General features: G+C 40.1%; 1 protein-coding gene across 2 annotated transcripts in view; it reads left to right on the plus strand.

Moving 5' to 3' along the window:
- Positions 1 to 579: 579 nt before the first annotated feature.
- Positions 580 to 23,121, plus strand: part of st6gal2a (ST6 beta-galactosamide alpha-2,6-sialyltranferase 2a) — a 52,661-nt gene continuing 30,119 nt past the window's right edge. The window contains exon 1 of one of the 2 annotated variants that reach the window (XM_067603879.1): positions 580 to 975. The gene's annotated coding sequence lies outside the window, so the exon portion shown is untranslated. Of the gene's footprint in view, positions 976 to 12,990; positions 13,219 to 23,121 lie in introns of those variants that run through there. The other variant, XM_067603880.1, reaches the window with a different exon arrangement.

Below are 23,121 nucleotides of genomic sequence, written 5' to 3' on the forward strand. Positions count from 1 at the left end.
TGTTTCCTGGAACAGTTTTTCCCTAGTTGAGCTGCAGGGGGAGAATAATAACAAAAACCAGGAATTTGGCACTAAAAAGGCAATAACTTATAATGAAAGAAATCCACTTTGACAAATTTGGACAGCTAAAGCTTAATATTAGCTTCAGATAAGGACTGTGGATTTTGGCCCCCTTCACTTATATTGTAAGTGCATTATGAAGGGATCATTTGATGGCCAGTATAAACAGGAGGGGTGATTACAGCAAGAAAAACCTGTTTCAATGTTCATCTGGGCACCCGATTATTGTTTTAAAATGGATGTGAAAAACCTATCCTTGAGGCTATAGGTTTTTTTTCCAAAAAAGACATCTTGACATCTCACAGTAGGAAAAGCAAAGGTGTAAATAATAAAATGAATGATGGCTTCAGGATCCTGGGTCTCTCATGCTGGCTCACTGTCACGTTTTACAGGGACACTTGATGACAACACAGCCATCATTGGTGTTATTAGTAACACCTGTGCTTCTCCTGCTATGACAAGTCAAAACATCTGCAGTGAAAAAGGCCTAACTTCTTTCCTTAAAAACCCTCTCTTATCTGAACTGCACAGAGCTGACACAAGTTATTAAATTCAATATAAAAATACCCTTCCCTCCTTTCCTTCCTTTCCTTCCCTTCAGGCCCCACCAACCACCTCGTTGCCTCGATGTAAAAAAAATCAACCCTGATCCCTCGTTGACTCCGCCCTCAAACTCAAAGATGTGGATGCGAGAGAGAGAAAAAAAAGAAAAACGGGCCAGCAACAATGTGACAGACAACACAGCCTCCGCTCCGCTTAGCGTAGTAGTGGGTATCTTCACAGTGAACGGAGAGCCAAACCAAGCCGCATGCTCCTTGTGCAACAAGGCGAACGGGAGGAAAATGGCCCGCCGGCCGGACAGCAGCAGCAGCAGCAGCGGCAGCAGCATCCAGTGAGGACCGACACAGTTTTTAGGTAAGGCTTTGTTCGCCTTCTGCAGGATTTCCATACAGATCTGCATTTGCTGCTTTGTGCAGGACACAGAGCAGCGCAGGGAGAGAGATGTGCATGCAGCGATGTTTGGCAAAAAAAAGACTGAATAAATAGGATTGTTATAGATGAAACACGCGCACGGAAAATGCAGGTTGTACCCTTTGTCTCCGTTACTTTACCGTGATTATCACACAGAGAGAAGGAGAGAGCTCATTAACCAGAACTACATGCAGTCACGGCGCGCCTCCTTTTTTTTTTTTTTAAAGGTTTCACACATAAAACGCGTTAATAAAGACGAGGAGCATTATTGACAGATGTACAGCTGAGTATTAGTAGGTCAGTTAATGACGTTTCTCCTGTTGGGTGAATCCGCGTAACTAGACCACTATCAGAGCCACTGAGTCCCTTTTACAGAAAATGTGGGTTTTCTCCACACTAGAGGAGCAGTTCATTCACAGTGAAGCCAGGCCTGCTCTACAACTTGAGAGGAAGATGCAGAGCTTTATTCTTCCCTTGACCCTCAAGTGCTGTTAAACAGTTTTGTACCCCCATTCAAAACAGGACACCTGGGCCAACAAAAGAGGAGCAGGGCAAGACATGTTCAAGCAATATTTATTAATATACTGACACCAAAATGCATGCTTATAAATGATAGAAACGCTGTAAATTCATATTGTAACATTATATTGATGTTCGATAAAGGGGAAACGCATGGAAAGGTCAGAAAGTTCATTTTTAGCAACGTTTCACATCACAGCACTTTCATATCAGCAGCTGCACGGCTTCAGAGCTGGAGCCTGCTTTTGTTTAAAGCAATTTAATTAGTAACATTAGACCGTGTGCTTTAAACACAAAAGTGTTACATTCCTAATTGCCGTCACGTCACACAATCGAGGGCATTTTATTGTGGAGGAAAACATGCAAGTGTCAAGGGTAATTAAGTGTTTTCTGTTTTTGAGTGTGTGGGGGTGCGCTGCGTGTTGCCTTTGAAGTTGCCTTGATATCATCAACAGGAAAAGTGTAGGTTTATCACTCTGAGCTGTCTGTCCCAATGTTCTGAAACACAGGGTCACATCACCTTCAAGAACAGCGGCAGTGGATGAGAGTACACCCGAACTCATTTACGCACGCACACTCACACTCACACACACACACACACACACACACACACACACACTGCTGGAATCAAAGGCACCAGTCTGTTCTTGGTATTTTCTTCCCTGTGCAGCATAAACAGCACAGGGAAGAAAACACAAAGCTTCTCACGGGGCGATGGTGACATTGTGTCAGAAAAGTGTAATTTTGTTTGTGTATGCAGCTGCTGCTTAATTCTGCGAGCTCTGTTTTTACTGGTGTGTGTTTTGAGCTCTTTGAGGGTTATGATGAGGACAAAAGTTGGACTGTGTGGACAGTGTTTTTAACCCCCGGGGATAGAGCTAAAAGATTTTGCATGCACATCATATAAAACTAGCTAAATTATTCATCTTTTCTTTTCCAGGACATTTTCTTTTATAGTAAGTGAGCCATAGATGTTGGCACCCACTCTCAAGGATGCATTATGAATGTGCTAATGGTTAACTGATAAATGCACACACACACACACGCCACTGGTCTATGAAAGGGTTGTGACTCTAATAGAACATCTGCATTGTTGCTTTTACACATAACTATCTAATTACCGCTGCACACTGGCTGGCACCTCTTTGTCTCTGCAGCTGGATATTCATTGTCTCAAATGGCGCCCCATCCCTCTGGGTATTCAGAGAGAGTACAGGTGTGCAGGAGAGCTGCTTTCTTTGCACAATATTCCACTTAAATCCTTCCACAGCAAACCACCGTACAGCATATCTGCAGCCATTTTCCACACAGACCCTATTTTCTCGCATTTTTCCACCAATCTGATCAAAATCTCATTGGTTGCTTCACAGGAGAGTTGCTGATATTTTGCTCAGCAGGTTGGTGGTCTTCAGTGTTGTCCCATACAGCTGATGGATTCTCAAAATATCAGCAACTCATGGAGCGCATGGATTTTTCAGCATATTGAGCGTGAGACTCATATGTTTCTGAATGAGAATCCTTGGTTTCTGCAGTGTTTCTGTAGGTTCATGTTTGTTTTTCAGTTTATCCGGTTCCTCACAGCTTTCCTGATTATTGTTGAGCTGATGTACACAGCAGCACACGGGGACAGACAGCTGCAGCTAGCTGAGAAGGGGTAAACAAGGATAAATTAAAGCAATGGTCACTGTGTAACAGTTATATGAAAACAGTGTGAGGATTTTCATTCACACTTTTTCTGCTGAAATGTTTCATTGTAAAACCAACACACCAGTCAGTGGGTTGAAAAGCACCTTTTTGGAGGTGGACTAGCAGCGAGAAAATACTGCTAGTCCAAAAAATACTAAAGGATAAAATGCATAGCAGCAGTTAGTGATGACCCAATAACGGAGTTAAACTTGTTAGTCAAAGATTGACTGCTCTCATTAGCATCGGACCAGAGGAAGTCTGGGGAGGAGGCGATTTATGCGGATGAGAGTGCAGCCAAGAGACATTCTGGATCAGATAATTAACATCTATTCCAGTAAGGTGTGATGACTGAATTCCTGTGTTCACATTCATGGTTAAACTAGTGAACAAAGCAAGCAATACAAAACATACACTTCATTTCTAAAATATCACATATGATTCTCATTGATGTGTTCATGTTCAGGGATGGGAAAATGGATTCCAGGAAAGAAATGGCAAGAGTTATTCTTCAAGGACACATTTCTTTATTGTCTGCACACTGTAAAGGGATGCAGACTTTCTGTCTCTGAAAGACAGACGTGCAATGGTCGATTCATTCACTAGCGGCACAATAAAGCACTTTTTAAATATTGCACCACTGCAGCCTTGAGGCTGCTCAGAACAGTCACATTGATTTAACCATAAGGTGAAATTGCTTCACATAAGAGTGAGGTTAGAAACTGTCAACTTAAAATTGGAAGGTATAAAGTCTTTTTTTAATAAAGGCTATTAATATTGATGGAAAAAAATGGGGGTTAAATATGTTTAATAAAAAAATGACATTTCCCTCAACTTATTTTAAATTTCAACGCTCGGTATCTCACATCTACCCAGACAGAAAGTCCAAATGAAATGACAAGGCTCAAAGATTTAGGTCTCCTTCCTTTTAGTTAATCCTAATATGCTCATATATAATTTTACTGTCAGTCGAAGCTAGAGGTAGAGTTTCATTTTTCATCTGTTCCAGACTGTGTGTGAGGATACATTAGAGAGAAGTGGGCAGGGCAGGTGTAATTTCAGATGCTCGCTCACTGACCAGAGCAGCAGTTATCTGAGCTCAGCCTTCAAAAGCTGCAGCGCCGGAGTCATCAAGACCAGCTGTGCCCCTCACTCCTGGCTGAGTGTGTGTGTGTGTGTGTGTGTGTGTGATTGCTCAGAGGACAGGACTCCACATGAGAAACACATGGACGTAATTAGCCGTCTTCACAAGATTGTAAACTTCCTGAGAGATGTTGTTTAGGCACTCGTTTGTGTGCGTCTTTGTGCCGTTGTATATTGCTCTGGTCTTTGTGTTGTGGCTTCGTAAACGGAGACATGGGATGTTTGAGCAGCTTATTGTGGTGTAGCTTTCATAGTTGTACTATAAGTCCGTGATAGGCTGCTAATCTTAGTCCATGTTTAGAAGTAAGTGTCCGGAGTTCAAACAGATTATAGAGAGGTTAAGCTGTCTGAAAATGGCTGTAAAGCTTTAGATTAGTGAGCTTGTTCTCTGGACAGTCAAGCATGATTTCATTTTTTTCTCAAACACAACATCCAGTGTATGGAATGCTGATATGAATAAATCCTGTCAGCATCTTTTTTTTTTTTTTTTGAAGCATTAACATATATATTAACCTGTGTGGCTGTAAGGTCTTATTTTGAGACCAAAGAAATGTTGATTTTATATTCTTTGTATTTCATTGTGAATCTCTGCCTAGTCCAGAAAAAGTGAGGGTCACTGTGCTGTAGGTGGGAGAGGGTGACCAGTCATACAGGCTGATAGTACAAGCTTTTCTATGTCCATTCAGCCTCCACAAGAAAGGGAACGGACAGCGAAATGAGCTTGAAGTAGACTTTCACTACTTTCTCACATCAAACGCTTGCCTGCTGTGGACATCAGCACTCCCAGCTGTATTTATGGCCTGTAATGTGAGGTGGTGTGGAGCCACATTTCCTTCACAGGACCTTGCTGTCGGCAGGCTGTATTCGAGAGGGCTCTGTGCACCGTGAAAGCCTGTCATCAAGAACTGCTGTCCTTGGTCATTTATCAGAAGGTAATGTGCTCAGAAGGTCAGGATGATTCAACTCTTCCCAGCACTGTGTTATCTGACGTAAAGTGGAAGTCACTTTCTCCACCAAACATTAGTGTTTTAATGTCTTTTTCTTGTGACTGTGGCTTGCTGAGCACTTTATGGACTGTGTTGTTACGTTTAAACTTTAAAGTCAGCCTCCTGTTTAGATGTTGAACAGCCAGTGGATGTCTGATGACTTTCTCTTGTCTGTTACTGACTGAGTGAGTCAGGCTTGTTTTCTCTCAAGGGCTGTGTCAGTAGGGCTGATTTTTAAATGAAACATCCTCCGCACTCATAATTACAAGGCGCATGAACACTTCACATGGTGCTCTGATAGAAAGAGAGGGGCTAATTGGTAGCGCAGCGACCATGTCCAGGTGTGTGCATGTGTGTGTGTGTGTGTGTGTGTCCAGGTGTCATCTCAGTAGTATGCTATGGATGTCTGCACTGTTCTCTGCAGAATGAAGGTTGATTGTGTGCATGCAAGCACATACACATAGTTGCAGCATGTAGACCTAATGGTCTCTTCTCTGCGTTGTGGATCAGGTGGGAATTTTCTACAGCAGATGGACTGTGACAGGTGTGTGTGAGACACTTCCGCCTCCCTGCACCTCTCGGCCATTATTGGATGTAGTCGCTTCTTTAGAGCAAGATTAATGGGTTTCAAAGTGCGCCTTTGCAAAAATAGACATTTTTGCTCCGATGATATAATCGGTGCTGTGGTTGAAGGAGGATAGTAGGGGACAGGATGGACTTAATCTGCCTCAGTGGGATCAGTCTGTAATGGAGTTAGTACTTTCTGGTCTGACCTTGCTAGACCTGGTATTATAGCAGCATGAAGCCCTCCCTCATGAGTCTGATCCTGATACCACCAAGAGAGAATTGAGATGAAAGACAACTTCCTTCTTGCTTTGCTCATTTCACATAATGAAGAACATAGTCTAATCTTTTCCTGTCTGCGTGTACTTGTATTAAAACTGCAATGATTAGTTGATAAATAGATTAGTCGATCAAAAGAAAATTAAGTGGCAACTTTTCTGGTATCCAATTAATCATTTTAGTTATTTTTCTAGCAAAAATGCCAAAGTTCCTTGGTTCCAGCTTCTCAAATGAGACATTTTGCTGTTTTTCTTTATCAAATATGACAGCAAATTGCAAATCTTAAGATTTTGGACCATCAGACAAATCAAGGAAACTGAAGACATCACAGTTTTCTTGTTAATATATAAAACACGTATTTTCTCTTTTACTGTGGAGACGGCGAATTTACAAGAAAGTAAAATTCACTGAAAATCAGATATGTTACCATGAAACTTATCTAACATCAGATACACCCAACCGTGGAAATTTTGCTTCAAGGAAATTCCAAAAGCAAACATAAAGCTGCCCTGATCAATGTTTTTATATTTATGGGTCTAATCACTCTGTCTTAAAGAAACAGGAAGCACCCAACCAATTCTGCAAATTTTTCAAATTTATCATCCATTCCTGGTCAGCCACAGCCTGTCCCAAAAAATTTGGCAGATAATGCTTTTAACTTGATAAATCTAGCTTAATTAAATGTCTGGTCCTTGGCAGGAAAAACATTTTTAATCAACGATTTTATTATCAAGCACAACCTTGATTTTTGTTTTTTAACTGAATATTGGTTAGACCAAGATAGCAGTGCAGCTATTATCGAGTCAGCCCCTCCCAACTTCCATTTTATGAGTGAAGCTAGAGTGCATAAGAAAGGAGGTGGAGTGGCTATTTTGTTGTTGATTCCCTCCAATGCAAGCAGATATATTATGGAAATTTTACTTCTTTTGTGGCTCTTCAGCTGAATTCCTCAACAGCTAAACAACTTCTTGGCAGTAAATAACTAGTTTGATGTCTTCCAGTCAGGATTTCGACCACACCACAGCACTGAGCCTGCTCTTGGTAAGGTCTTCAATGACATCCGCTGAGACACAGTTAGTGGCAGAATTTCAGTCTTAGTATTTCTGGATCTTTGTGCTGCATTCAACACGGTCAACCACAACATATAACTACAGACCTGCCAACCTGTACGCACTTTGCGTAGCAGGTTCACATTTTAACATCAAAATATTCTGGTATGATTTGTCACTTTAAACTACGCAAAAAGCTGGTTACGCCTGTTAGTTCAATTGTGCATGTGCAGTACTTAAGTCTAACAGCAAGAGCAGCAGCTTCTAGCCTGCTGAAAAGCCCCCTACCTTCACCCAAATATGAAGCGAGGATCATGATGACAAATGCATAATATCATCTCAAGAGACTGCAAATCGACAGCAACACATCAGTTTTATCGCTCTCATTCCCCCTCCTCACTCCAGCTGGCTGGTTCTTCAAGTGAGAACGGTTCTTGTAACTCCTTTGCGAAGGTAAAGAGGCTGGGGTGGATGTGGAAAGTTGAAATTGTGAATTGATTTCACTGAAGTAAAACGCAGACCTGCCAACCTTGGGAAAATATAGCGCAGTCTATTACTTTGCCTACTGTAGGAAAATTTCAAGGAAAGAAAATCAAGAATTTTCATATCAGTGCATCTCTCACTTTCTTGTGATCCGTTTGCTGCATGCATGCAAATGATGCACTATTATGCGTATGTATGCAAATGATGTTCAGTAATTCAGTGTGCAAACAGCTATGATTTGCATCTGATGCATGTTGGCAGGTATGTCACTAGACCGACTGGAAAACTGCGTGGGAGTATGTGGCACAGTACTAAACTAGTTTGACAGGACTACTTTGTGTCTACATGTAATTAATTACACATCTGAGGGGACAAATATGACTTACGGCGTTCCCCAAGGCTCCATTCTGGGGCCTCTTCTATTCAACATCTACATTCTTCCACTGGCTCAGACTATGGAAAACAACAATATATGTTACCATGATGATGCAGATGACGCACTGAGTAAGTGCATAGAACAAAATAATGATTGGATGTACTAGAATTTTCTTCAATTAAACAAAGACAAAACTGAAGTAATTGTTTTTGGAGCCAAGGAAGAACAATTCAAAGGCAGCACTGAGCTTCAGTCAGTAATGTTAAAAACCACAAACAAGCCAGAAATCTTGATGGAAGTAGACCTGAATTTCAACAGCCACATTAAGACTGACAAAGTCAGCCCACTATCACCTGAAGAATATGTTGAGAATTAAAGGGCTTATGTCTTAGCAAGATTTGGAAAAACTTGTCCATGCATTTATCTTCAGTAGACTCGACTACTGTAACGGTGTCTTAACAGGTCTCTCTAAAAAATCGATCAGATAGCTGCAGCTGATTCAGAGCACTGCTGCTCGAGTCCTCACTAATACCAAGAAAGTGGATCATATCACTCCAGTTCTCAGATCTTTACACTGACTTCCTGTCTGTCAAAAAAGACTGAAGACCAAAATACATTTCTAATCTGCTGCTACATTATGAACCATCCAGACCTCTCAGGTCGTCTGGGACACGTCTGCTTTCTGTTCCCAGAGTCAAAACTAAACATGAAGATGCAGTGTTCAGTTTTTATGTTCCACATATCTGGAACAAACTCCCAGAAAACTGCAGATCTGCTGCAACTCTTAGTTCTTTTATATCAAAGCTGAAGACTTTGCTGTCTGCAACTGACTTTTATTATATTAAATAATTATTAATTTCTTACACTGCACTGTAAGTTTTATTCTTGAATTTTATGCCTCTCTTATTCCATTTTAGCTTATTTTTATTTTCTGTTCTCTTAGCTCTTTTGATTGTATTTAAAGCCCTTTCATCGTGTGTTTCTTTGTCTCAATGCTTTTAACGTTTTATGTAAAGCACTTTGAATTGCATTGTTGCTGAAATGTGCCTTATAAATAAACTTGCTTTGCCTTAAAGGGGTAACATAAAGAGACAAACTACAGAGGATTATCATCATCATCATCATTAACCTTGTTTCTAGTTGCAGCAGGCAGCTGTTTTCAGTAAAATAACTCTAAAAATCAACTGCACACTATCTACCCAGCTCCAAACAGCAGACAGACAAAGTTTGCAACTAGCTGGTGAACATATGGGAAAATCAGGACCAGAGCCAGACTGATAAATTGACTGGCTTGATATATTAGCTTTTTGCAGATATAGCGGTATCTATTGGCCAGTAAGTAACAATGAATTGCAGTACTGAAATGCCTAATATATGTGTAAGGGAATTTAGAAACAATGTCACCATTACAGTTTGTTCACCTAAGAGCCCTGACAAAATGTTTTTCATCTGTAAACGGTGCCACTCTGTACACACTGTGGCTACATGTGAAGAATATAAACTGTCAGAAAACAGTGAAAAATGCCAGTCACATGTTCCTAGAGGCTAATTTGCCATATTGTAATATTGTAATGTATTTTTTGTCTGACAACAGTCCAAAACTCAGAAGTGTTCAGTTTTTTATCATAGCAGACAAAGAAAACCAGCAATAATCACATTTCAGATGCTAGAAACCATGAATGTTGCAAAAAAGGGAAAAAAGAGTCTTAAATAATCATATTAATTGTTTCTGATAATTTTCTGTTGATTGTTTCAGCTCAAGTTAGACTGGCAAGTGTACTGCAGAGTATCTATAGCCATAAAAAAGGTACATTTTACTTTTATAGTCAATAAGAAAACTAACTAATGGTTATTTTCATCGTTGAATAATCTGCCGATTATTTTCTCGATTAATCATTTTGTCCATAAAATGTCAGAAAAAGGTGATCTTTAAATGTCTTATTTTATTTGTTCAACAGTCCAAAACAAAAAAGTAATCAATTTACTGTCAGGTATGACAAAGAAAAGCATCAAATTGTCACATTTGAGAAGCAGAAACCAGCAAATGTTTGCAGCAGCAAATGCATTTTTGCTTTAAAAACAAATGAAATGATGATTATCAAAATAGATGTCAATTAATTTTCTGTTGATTGACTAATTATCACAGCTCTATAGAAAACAGAGCTATATTTTAGACACTAGGTTAAAAGCAATGCAACCAGACTTTTGGAGAGTAACACTCGAGCTGACATGCATTACATTCAAGTCCCTGCAAGTTGTCAGGCAACAATAGGCTTGCCTGGATTTTTTTTTTTTTTTTTTTACCTAAGTCGTCTGCTGTGTGTCTCCACACAACATCATTAACCATCTTACTTTTGAGCAGAAGAAGCTGAAATTTCACTTCTGTTTCACGGTATTTTTAGCTAAAGTTTGGTCTAGGTTTGAAAGCTGGTCTGTACTTAGCTGTGCATCTGTATGCGTGCATGCAGTCATGCGATTGCATGCTCCAGTGTATGTGATTGGCAGGCCGTTGGATGGCTGGAATGAGCTGTATCGCCTGCAGTGTGTTCTCAGCTCCACATGCTAGGTGCCAGTGGAGAAGAGCTAGTTGATCTACCACTGGTAGTAAGTCACATTTCCACACAAAGACAAGCAAGCAGAGACATAGTGAAATAACTACACACACACACACACACACACATTTGAAAAGAGATGCAGTAGTGAATGCAATATTAATTCAGTTCTTTGTGTGGGTTAGATATAACGTTAAAATGACTGACTTTGGAAGAAACGCATATTATAGACACTAACGCAGTCACTGGAGCGGTGTCCGCGTTTACATCTGTATGCACAGCAGCACAGTTAAATGTAGGTCACAGAATAAGGCAGATGTGGGGGAAGGAAAGAAGGTGAGCAGTGGAAATGAAGGGAGGAGGAAGCCTTTCATTATGTCATCATGTTGAAGCAGCGGCAGGATTAGGGCTTGGCAGGATATGTAGGGAAGGTTTAACCCCTGAAATTTGAGCTTTTGACTTTTTAAGTAAAGGGTAATAATACTTCCAACCATCAGAGAGAACACACATACTATATGTAAGCAAAGATACTCTCTGATCCTCACTGGTCAAGAGACTATGCTACAGAAATGGCAACAGTGGCAGATGTGAAATAGAGAATACTGTATAAAACAGCTCAACTTAATTGTTTTTATACAAGACATTAGTTTTGACATCATCCTATCTTCAGTCGCTCATTTATATGTGCTTAGATAGCCAGCAATTCAGTCTACAGGCTATTCTTAACAGCTGCACTTTGGGGTTTCAAGATGTGATCAACTGCAGCGGACCCTTAAGAGAGCTCAGATACTGGCGGTGTAATTACACAGGGTGAAGTCTGATGTCCTACATGGTAATAACCTCATTGCCTCCTGTGGCTAAAGCAGAGTGGACCTGTAGAAGTGGGTTCATTAAGGGGATGAAAAAGAGACGCGGTCCATTTAGCCTCTGCATATGCTTCTTCTTTGAGTTCAATTTTCATTTCAGAATTTCAAGTGACTTCTGAGGTGACTGTTCCAGTCCGCCTTTGCTCTTGTGTGCAGTGTCTCATTTTCTCTTGTGTGATTTAAAAAAAAAAAAAAAAAAATTTTTATCTCTTGATGGTACGAGTTGAGAAAGTACAGCAGTATATAGAGAAATATTATACCTTGTATCGGCTAAGTTTTAAAAAGGTTCATTTTACAGCAGTCCCTAAAAAGATAGTACAAAATCAATACCTGTATAAGTGCCTCAGCATTAATGACAGTCTTGTAACAGGAATTCCATTTGTGAAAAATGACTTCTAGGATTAAATTACAGTCAGCAATTTCTTTATCTGACAGAGATTTTTCAGATGAAAAGTGTGAGAAATGCAGAATTTTGATTTGCACAAAGTCAAACTTTACTGTGTATAAACAGTGTTGATGAGATGGTTACTATCATCTGTGTGACCTCTGTCTCACACAGTGTGTGGCAGTTCATATGGTGAGATTAAATACTGATTATTGCTTCACAAGTTTATACCTTGTTGTCTTGTTTTCGGATTTATTTATGTTCTCTTCAGTGCATACAACAGATGGACAGCCAGTCCCGGTGCCAGAGGACAGTAACTGGCTGGGCATTTGGCTTTTATGGGCGGGCCCGCACCCACATTTTAGACTTTTAGGAGGACACTTACATGTTCTGTTCATGTTTTCAACAGCTGCCGTCACCATGACAACCACGACACATTGAGCTGAAAGCCACCACATAACATGGTCACTGGTTGAACCGAAACACCTGTTTCGGTGACCTTGTTAACTGGCAACTTTCAGCTGAATGCATTGTGGTTGCTTGTAGTGATGGCAGCTGGCTCCTCGAAGCCTTATCAATTTTACTTTAATCAGTCAATCAATCAATGTGTTTATTATCTATGCCATAATTATAAATTATGTTCAGCTAAGTTCGAATGGAATTTATTAGTTTTAAGGGAAATTTGTAAAATGAACACAGCATGAATTGGACAGGACATCCTTACTGTCAGTATCCTCACTCCTTTACTTTTGGGTTCAAGCAACTAAAACACAGGTTTGCAGGTCCTGCAACTAGAATAGGGAGTTAGCAGAGGAGGTCAGGTCTGTCGGGGCCTTCAGGGCCTTCTCTGCAGGCCCTACCATTTTTGAGAGGTGTAATTTTTAGTTCATAAAATATTACAAATGAGTAATTATAATGTTATTGTTAAAACAATTTATAATTGGTTATTAAAATTATTTTGATTTGATTTTTAAAAATTTGTTTTGTTTCAATCTCAGTTACTATCGTAACCATAAACCCACTATTTGGAGCTGGAACTGGAGCTGCCAGTTCTACATATAGTTATCTCTGCCCCCAGGGCCTGCTGTGTCCTTTGTTGTAGGGTGTGTTCATAGCAGTATTTTGCATAAATAAAGGGTGGCAACAAAATCATCTGATCCATATTTGATGCATGATGACTGGCATGTCATCATATCATGTCATCATATCTACCAATAAGCGCAGATTTGTCTTTGTGCGCAAGTATTTCTTCAATGCATTGCAGGAAGTAACGAAGGACGGATTTTGTTTTCAAGTGACTGGTGAGTCCGACTGTATTAATTATCCATAGAGTTGATTAACTGAGTTAGTGTTAAGTAGGGGTGGGACAAAAAAATCGATATTGCAACATTTCCACTTGCAATACATTATTAGATTCTGTCTGGTACTTGTGTGTGTCTGTGGGGCAGTGTCAGCACGTAGCTGTAGCCTTGCTGTTTATCACGCTAACGTTACTGTCGTCACTTGTCAGCCCTGAATATCTAGTAAAGCTCTGAATACAGCACAGTTAGTTATCAGCGGATTGTGTGCTGTTTACTGCACAAAAAGTGAGTGGCACAAATGGAGGCTAGTTATCAGTGTTGAAATAATTTTTCTTTCTCCTTCAGTTACAGATATCGTGATATTTCATTGATTATTTCTTTGTGGTATATCATGTATCATGAATCGCTGTTGTTGTGAGTTATCTCTACTGTGGGAGGAATATCATGATAGCACTGTGAGTTCATCTGTAATTCCCACTCCTAGTGTTAAGGGTTCAGTATGCTTTAAACAAGCTCTGTTATACATAGGGCCCCAACAATACTTGAGTTTTGGGGCCGATGCCATTACTGATATTAGGGAGTAAAAATATTCTAATATCGCTATATCGGCTGATAATCTTTTATATATACATAAACACACATTTTTTGCAATGATCCCTCAAATGTGGTTATGGAACACTTGTGACAAAGATTTTGTAATGGAGGCATGGTATTTTACAGTTTAACAATAACCTTTTATTGTAAACAGTAAACTTCACTGGGAATTTAATAACAATAAATAAAACAAATCTATAGAACAAAAAAAAGTATGTGTATGTATATATATATATATATATATATATATATATATATATATATATTAAAGTTGAATTAAAAAAAAGGATCAAATATACATAAAATGCTGTCTGTACAACTTTAAAAAATAAAAAAATTATATCGGCACATATTGGACAACATGTATGCCGATATCGATATATTTAGGATTGGCCATTATCGGCCAATAATATCAGCTGACCGATATATCGGTCGGGCTCTAGTTGTACACCGTGTCATGCAAACATCAAACAGGGAAAACAAACAGGTTCATACTTGTCCACACACTCAAAGGTGGAGCCTTTGAAAAACCTACTCTCATAACATCCTGCCTCCCTGATCTCATTTCCTGGAATGGATTGTTTTGAATGTCTTTTTGATCTACAAGCAAATGAGGATAAGGGCGGACAGTCTCTCTTTAGAGGTATTTCATGTGTACAGCCACCATGGCTGAAATGTGATGCAAATAGATATTTGAAGAATAAGAGGAAGCTTGTTCAGATTCTGCAACTTTCTCACCTCTGCACCACCTGAAGTGTATCGTCGTATTTTCAGATGCAGTCCCTCATTTCCGGTGTCAAAGGTGTGGGTTAGGAGGCTTCAGATGCCATTAGGCCCTTTAGTTACCGTATGATTTAGTTGTGTTAACCCAAAAAAAACAACTTAAGCCTCCACTTGAGCTCAAGCTTATAAATAAATTCTAGTCCCCAGACGTAAACGTGCAGACACCCACACAGCATCCACTGTGATTTCAAACTACACTCTGTTTCTAATTGTGTCTCCCTCATGTAATACCTGCCTGGAAAATCTGTTTTTCTCACTTTTCATACATGAAGCACACTCTGTATGCATTTATTTCATGTCTGTTCAAAGTCCCCGGAGACTGGAACTCACAAATACATTCAGCCATCAAAAATGTCTCCTCTGACCATATAGTAAACGCTCATATCTGTGAACCCACAACTTGCCTTTTTTCTTTTCTTTTCTTTTCTTTTTCTTTTTTTTTTTTTTTAACCTCATAGTGATACTATTAGTTTGTTGCTGCTTGAACTGCTGCAAGGTGAATATTAAAAGAAAACGGCTTTATTTTTTTTAGATGGAGAACTACCTCACTCCTAAGGGCTCAATATTTTATGAGCAACAAGCCCTTTGGTCAGTGTTTTTATTCGAGAAAATGTGCACATCCAATAGCCATGCAGTGTGCCGAATAGAGAAGGACAGCATGTTCTCTTGCAGAAACAGCCTGGAGTTTTTTTTTAGGTCTAAATACCTAAATTCTATTCAGCCTTCTTATAAAACTGTTATAGTTTCTTCTTTGTCTCTTGATTCCAGTCTTAAACACCACAAATTAGTCTGTATTGGCTTTATCAGACTCTACCCTCTCTTTGTGAATAAGGTCTATTTTTTGCTTAGATACAGGCAAGCATATGTAACATTGAAGTTCTCTTTTTGTCAAATATCCATTTACTGTGGACTGTGTGTATTTCCTGTATAAGTTAATGTGGCCTTTACATTCTTATGCTAAAGCTAGAACCTCCACCTCCTACAGAAGCTGCTGTTAAGCTTATTTAAGAAACTTTTCAAGTTGGCTGTGATCAAAGCAATGTGGCCTCCCCACCGCGGTCCCTTAACAGGGCATAGTAAAGTGGACTGAACACTTTTCAGTGAGATGCTGTGCAGCTGTATTCCCTCGAGGGCTGTCCAAGCACTTACCTGGCAGTCACATAGTGGCTGGAGTTCAGTACAGTCACCTCCGGCAATGCCTGTACTGCAGACACACTGAGAATATTACATCTGGCAGTAGCGCGGGGGGGTGAGGGGGATTTAGAAAATGCTGTAGAACAACAAAGTAATGACAGATGTATGTATTGTATGTATGTATTTGTCTGTATATGTATTGTATGTATGTACTATATGTATTTCAACAAAGAAAAAAAAGAAACTTTCCTATTTTAAAACCATTTTAAACCATTTGAATATGGATTTGAGTTTACGAGGTGCACCCGAATGAAGTTCCTTGTTTTTACAGTATACGGTCAATGCTTTAAAAAGTGACGTAGAGGCATAATTGATCTTTAAGTGTTTAAGTTTTTAAGTGGAGATTGTGCTACCGCGCCTCTCAGGAGTAGATGGCATAACGTGACTGCAGGGTAAAAGGTCAGAGGAAGCTGTTTGTGTGCGGTGGCGGGGGGAAAGAGTCACGGTGCAGTTGTGTCTGCGTCTATCTGGGTGTACATCAGAGAGAGAGAGAGCGCGAGAGCAGGGTGCGCAGCTCCAAAAACAGAAAATCAATTGGTGATTGGCCACCACAAATAAATTAATGGATGGGAAACACATGCGTAAATTTAATATTTTTTGATTAATTGAGAATAATTGTTAGTTGCAGCCTTAATTATATTTATCAACAATTTTAGCTTCAAGCAAAGAAAAGAAAATAAATAGACATCAGCTTGCAGTTGTCATGCTGACTGACGAGACAAACATTATCTCTAGGGATGGCTCGATATCACTTTTTCATGTCCGATACTGCAACCTTGAGTATCTGCTGAGATCAATCAGATACCGTCTTTTTCCATCTCTTAAACAACTAAGCGGTTAATAATACATTTGTATGGATTCACTTTGCTTAATCTAGCCATCTAGAAAACATAATGTTCAAACTGTGAAACAAATATTCTACTCCCCTAAAGGAAGAAATACACAGCCCACAACATGACTCAGTTATGCAATACTGCTGCTTCCTTTTATGTAAACTTTCTCACACAGAACTTTTAGCAGCATTTTTGATTGGTCAGCACCATTCAAACATTTAAGATGAAATTTAAAGTGCAACTTTGTGCAAAAGTTTAAATCTGAGTATTTAGAATAACAAAGGAATTATAATTCCACAGTAAATTCTGGATATAACTGAATTCGCAAAAAACAAGTTGAAATGTAAACCGTAACTTAAATAACGATAACTAAAAATAATGAATTGCAATGTAAACTAAAATATTTGGTTCAAGTTTTCCTCTTAAGAAGATAAGACATAGCAGTAGCTGCCTGGCTCATCTTTTTTACAGTCCCTATGTGACTTAAGTTTGTTCACTTTAATATGAGGGGCAGATTCTCCTTCAGAAAGATTTAGCATTTCAGCCTTCTCAGCTGTCAGCCTGCTCCTCCTTTCATCAATAATAATGGAGGCTGTGCTGAAGAGCCTCTCACTCTCCACACTTGTTGAAGGTGCACAGAGATATTTGGTTGCCGTGCCCGGCACGGAGGGCAGTCTAGGTTGGTCGGTTGACTTTCCAGCACAGCAGAGGATTGTTCGAGTGCCAAATAGTTGTTTCCCTGAGGTAGGTCTGCACTTCAATGCATGCACTTGTGGTTGACTCAGGACCAGGTTCTACTTTGCTTTCCTCCAGGATTTCATCTAAAATGCTCTTGCTTGCATCCTCCACCCATGGAGTCTTCTTTGCTGGCTTTGAGGATGCTGATGTGGTCCTCCTCAACACTTCCATCTTCCTTACTTCTGCCATTAATGCATCCTTTGCATGTCTGGAAGTTTCTGCATTTTTAAAGTACCATTTTTAAAGTACCTGGTATGATAAAAATACGCATGTATGTAACATTTGAAATAAGCTTACCATTGATATCAAGTGATTAATCCCATCCCATCCCAAATCCATGCATAATATGAAATACTGTCGTTAGATGTGCATAAGTAAAAATTCCACACACACACACTGACAGGTGTGGGATTTGTGTGTGTAAATCTCTCTCTCACACACACAGAATCATCCTAAATAAAATTATCATAGAACCCACATACCTGTCTTTATATCTTGGATCCAGTAGCATTGCAACTGAGTATAATGGCTCAGATTCCACGTCTCTGAAACGTCTGTTCACAACCTCAAGGAAGGTGCCTTTCATGGTCTCAATTCCCTCGTTGGCCTTTTTTTCTCAAGTGAGAATCCGTTTAAGGACACTGAGAAAGGGGATGACATCACATGCAGATGAAGAGCTTACCTCCCTTGTCAACTCCTCAAAAGAGGCTACAGCTGCAACAGTCTTTTCCAGTACCCCCCACTGGTTTACCGTCAATGTGGCTGGCAGGTTATACTCCGCTGTAAGATGCACACAGGGCCCGTTTCTGTGCAACGAGGCTCTCGATCATATAATATGTGCTGTTCCATCTCGTTCGTACAGAGTTGTTGCAGACGCTTGGGCGGCATATTTGGCTCCACTTGAATGTCCTCCAAGCGAGAACACGCAAGTGGTGAGTGCTTGAAGTAACCCAACGTTTTTCTGCTGATAGCCAGCACATCGCTTACCCTACACTGTGATAGCGGTCCCTTGTTCACAATAAGTCGCAGGGTATGTGCAAAGTATCCCAAACTAGGAGCTCCAAGGTGATCCATTGCTTTTATTATGTTACTAGCATTGTCTCTTAAAGGACATTCCTCTTAATTTTCCATGAATTTAACATCTCCCTTGTTGCTGTAGCGATGGACTCTCCTGTGTGTGAGCCACAAAACTGCTTAGCCTGCAGCGCTGCTTTTTGCAAAGTACAACTTGAGTCTATCCACTGTGCTGTCAGACTTAGTAATGACATTGGACACATGTCTGAGCTCCAGATGTCTGTTATGAAACTAATCATGGCAATGTTTTCCAAACATTTTGAAATTAATTTGCACACTTGCTTGTACTTATTTGGGATAGCGGTTTTGGAGATGAAATGCCAGTTTGGCAAAGTGTAGCGAGGCTCCAAATGTTCAATTAAATGTTGAAAACCCACATTTTCAACAACAGAAAGGTGTTGGTCATCCAGCACAATGATTTCAGCGACTTTCTCCGTTATCAGCTTTGCTTTGTTGCTGTCTGAAGGGAGATTCTCATGCTTATGAATTGTTTCCAGCAATGTTTGTTGCGGCACACTTTTCTTCTTGGCACTCATTGCTTGTATAAATTCGGCATACTCCTTTCCATGATGCCTCTGCAAGTGTTCAAGTTAGTGGTGTTGAAGTTTCCAACACTGCTGTCACCCCCTCAAACATTTGCATCGCATAAATTGCACTTGGCTGTTTGGCTTTTTTCTTCCTTGAGCCTAAAATAACTCTACACAGCTGACATGATGACAGCGCTGCTGACAGCTCTCACTCATGTTCCAGCTACTGTTCATGTGACACATGCTGCTCATCTGTGTTACTCAAGACACTTCTCTCTTTACACCATGTCGCTCAAAGTTTAAGCATTTACGTTATAGTTTAGGCTAATGAATCATAGTGGCCTATCCTTTTTTTTTCTTCTGATATCCGATCAAGTGATTTTGGCCACTGGATCAGTATTGGACCAATGCCGATACTGAGTGTCAGACCAGCTCATCCCCAATGATGTCTGCTTGAGGCCATAAGCTGCTAATGTAACACTCAAATTGTTGCATTGTTGGTGAGGGGCCAGGTATTGACAAGAATGAAGAATGCGTGGAATAAAAGAGCCCATATCTCTGGTTCTGCTTCATTAATTTAGACAATGTCCAAAGTCCGACCATGTTAAAGGAGTACAATGCTAAATCGATGGATTAAATTGGAATGCATTTAGAAGCTCTTCATCCTTGTCAAGTTCAAGTTCAACTTTATTGTCATGTGTATTAAAAATACAAATAAATACTTGTGCTCTGGCTCTCTCAGCCTTTACACCAAGGACTCACCATCTCAAACACAACAAGAAGAACACTACAGACCTACATAGACTATATACACAGTGCATTCATATGCATATATTGTATACACAATATATAGTACACGATAACATTACAACAATGTGAGGTGCATATGGATGTGTCAGCTGTTCAGCAACCTGACTGCCTGTGGAAAGAAGCTGTTACTGAGGCGGATGGTGTGTGATTTGATGCTCGGCTACGTTTTTTAGATAGGAGTGAGAACAGAACATGAGCGGGGCAGCTGGTGTCCTTAATGATGTTTTGGGTTTTCCTTTTGCAGGTGCTTGTGGTGTAAATGTTATGAAGTTGTGGTAGTTCCGAGCCAATGATTTTTGCTGCTGTCTTTGTAGCAGTCTGCAGTCCTGAGCAGTCAGGTTGCCAAACCACACTGTGATACAGCCTGTCAGGACACACTCATGGTACAGTGATAAATGTTCACGAGAGTATTGGTGCTCATACCACACTTCTTGACACCTCAGAAAGTACATTCTCTGCTGTGAGGCCTCTTTATTGAGGATGCAATTGTTGTTGAGAGACCATGTGAGGTTGTCTGAGGTGTGTATGAGCTCCATTAAAAGCAGCAGCTAGCTTTCATTCCTTTGTGCACGGCACTACTGTACACTGTGCGAAAGAGGCGGACCTGCCTATTAGTTGATTAGTTAGTCAGTGATAGATTAATTGTTTAAAGTAGAAGTTTGACATTTTAGGAAACACGCTGATGCCATTAGATGCCGAGCTTTTTCCTCCTGTTTCCAGTGTTTGTGCTAGGCTAAGCTAAGCTAACTTGCTGCTGAATGTAGCTTCATGTTGAATGTACAAATAAGACAGGGCTATCAGTCTGCTCATCTAGCTCTTGGCAAGAAAGTGAATGATCAGATTTTCCAAAATGTTGAACTATTCCTTTAAGTCACTTTTCAACCAAAAATGTCTTTGTTCCAGCCTCCCTATGGTGAGAATTGCAGTGTTTGGGTTTTGGTCGTCTCTGTAGACTTTAGGAAATTTTGATGAACAATTTTTCACTATTTTCTGACATTTTATGCACAAAACAAATCAATTTATTTATAGTTAAAATAAAAATAAGTTTAGCCATAATCGTTACAAAATCTGGACAAAATAATACATTTTTATTTTTTATTGACATTCATTCATTCATCCAGTTTTGACCCGACATGTCAGAGGCCTTGTGATTGGTCGGGCCTCCTGAGTCCCATTTGACCCACTTTGGCTCATCCCACTAAGGCTACATGTGAGGTGGTGGTTTATATATGTACTGAGAGGTCATCAGTTACTCTCCACACGTTTCCTCTCTGTTCACCACTCATTCACTTTCTATTTTTTTCCTCTCATGCAGGTCATAAACCACATAATTACCCCCCTGAGGACAAATGGCCTGCAAACATTTAATCAATCTCCTCCGGCCTATTACAAAGCCTCCTCTCTCCCACTATTCCCATTAGATTTAGGTTTACTGGATGTATGCTACATACTCTATTACGTTTTTATGTTCACATCGGTCTCCCACAAACTCTCATTTAGTCATTTAGCGGCCCTTTGCTGTCTGGCAGCGTCTCGTTTCCATGTTTTCCATTTTGTACTGTTTCTTTGTGTAACCCTCACAAGACTAGCTCGGTCCTCCACCCCCGCCTCTCCATCTGTGCCACGCATTTATGTTGTTTCACCGCAGTTACTCAAGCACACACCCTGATTGCTGCCAGGTGAGGCCAACTAGCTGCACACACATGCATGAACGACATTGCTCGGGGCACACATACACACACACGCACACACACACACATTGGGCTTCTGTGGAGCAGTGGTGTATATAGATGACATTTGGTTGTTGATATCTTTGCCACTGGGCAGCTGTGTGTTGTCTTGCTTGATCTTTGTTTTTTTCTTTTTCCAGGTGTTAAATGGCATATTTTCCACTGAGTAACATTTGGCCCCAGTGTGATAGACATGTTGAAACTGCTACACAGGGGATTACTGCCTATCACCTATCCCACCTGTCTACGGCCTTAAGGCCTAACAGAGTTATCAGATTTTTGTGTGTTTGTGGAGATGTGTGCCTGCTTGCAGTTTCTCTCCAGTATTGTCTTTCTCCCATACTGTCTCTGCTCCCTCTGGCCTAATTACTTCCCGCTGTTTTCCTCCTGCTTGACCAGGGTCAGTGGATGAGCTTTCGCCTCCTGTGTGGCCCAGGGCAGGAGGCCTGGATGTCTGGGTACATGGGGAGGGGGGGGGGGGGACCTCAGGGGCGCCTAAGATCACTTGTGCTGCACTCTGCAGGTCCTGGCAGCTACAGACAGGAAGCTGTAATTAGGACTGGAGGAGGTTTAACACTCAGGAGCTTTTTTTCCTCCTGCTTCAGTCTGCTGCTCTCCGGAGAAATGCTCTCACATTAAGAGACTAAAACTCATAATTACTTGTGGTTGAGAAGATTGGAGTCCTCTGATGTGAGACAGTTTAATGCTTCATTTACTCACCTTCATTGCTGTGTATTTCACTCTGTAAGTCATCAGTGAACTTAGCGTGTAGTACCCCAGAGTTATCAAAGCTGCAGAGAAAGTAACTCTTGTTGGTAACAATAGTGTTTTTAACTGATGTAGTTTACTAAAGCACAGAAATAAACAAATGTATCGTGTTAAAGCTTGTATGTAATGTCGATGAATCCAAGTTTTAAAAGTGTCACAACCATAGTGCATCTCAGTGGAGGACCTGAATAGTGAATGTTATAATGGTGACAGCAAATGGAAATCCAAACAAAATAAAAAACAGACAATATCTGTTTTTATTCAGAGAACTGATATCTGTTTCAAACCAGTGAGCAATGTCTTGATTTTTTTTTTTGTTTGAGTATCCCACAAGTATGAATATCGTGTCGTAAGAAAAATATTACATTTCTATTAAATATAGTATTAGGCTTATCAAGCTTGTGGTAAAATGAGCAGTGGTGCTATATCAAGGGGCAAAGAGCACGTATTTAATGAGTGAGGCAACTATTTTCACTGTTATCCAGTAACTACTTTGGTAATGAGATGAGATGCAACCTCAGCGGGTGAATGATTGAATGACCATATCATACGTTCACTTCAAAAATGTGTCAAAGCAGCACATTGTAAATTAAGACACATTGGGAAAAGTTGTATCAGTCAAAATCAAGCGCTGAGAAAAAACTGTGAGAAGCAAACTCACTGCTGCACTGCTCTGAAGATAGTTTGATAATGGTATGTTGTCACACAATATGATTTTTGTTTTCCGGCGGTCTGTACCAAACAAGCATGTTCCCTTATGTCTGGAGGCTATAGCACCACAATACTCCATTAATAATGGTATGTTGTGACACAACATACCGAAATATCATTTGCATGAGTGTTTTCATGCAC

Source organism: Thunnus thynnus, chromosome 11, assembly GCF_963924715.1.
Source record: "Thunnus thynnus chromosome 11, fThuThy2.1, whole genome shotgun sequence".
Lineage (NCBI taxonomy): Eukaryota > Metazoa > Chordata > Actinopteri > Scombriformes > Scombridae > Thunnus > Thunnus thynnus.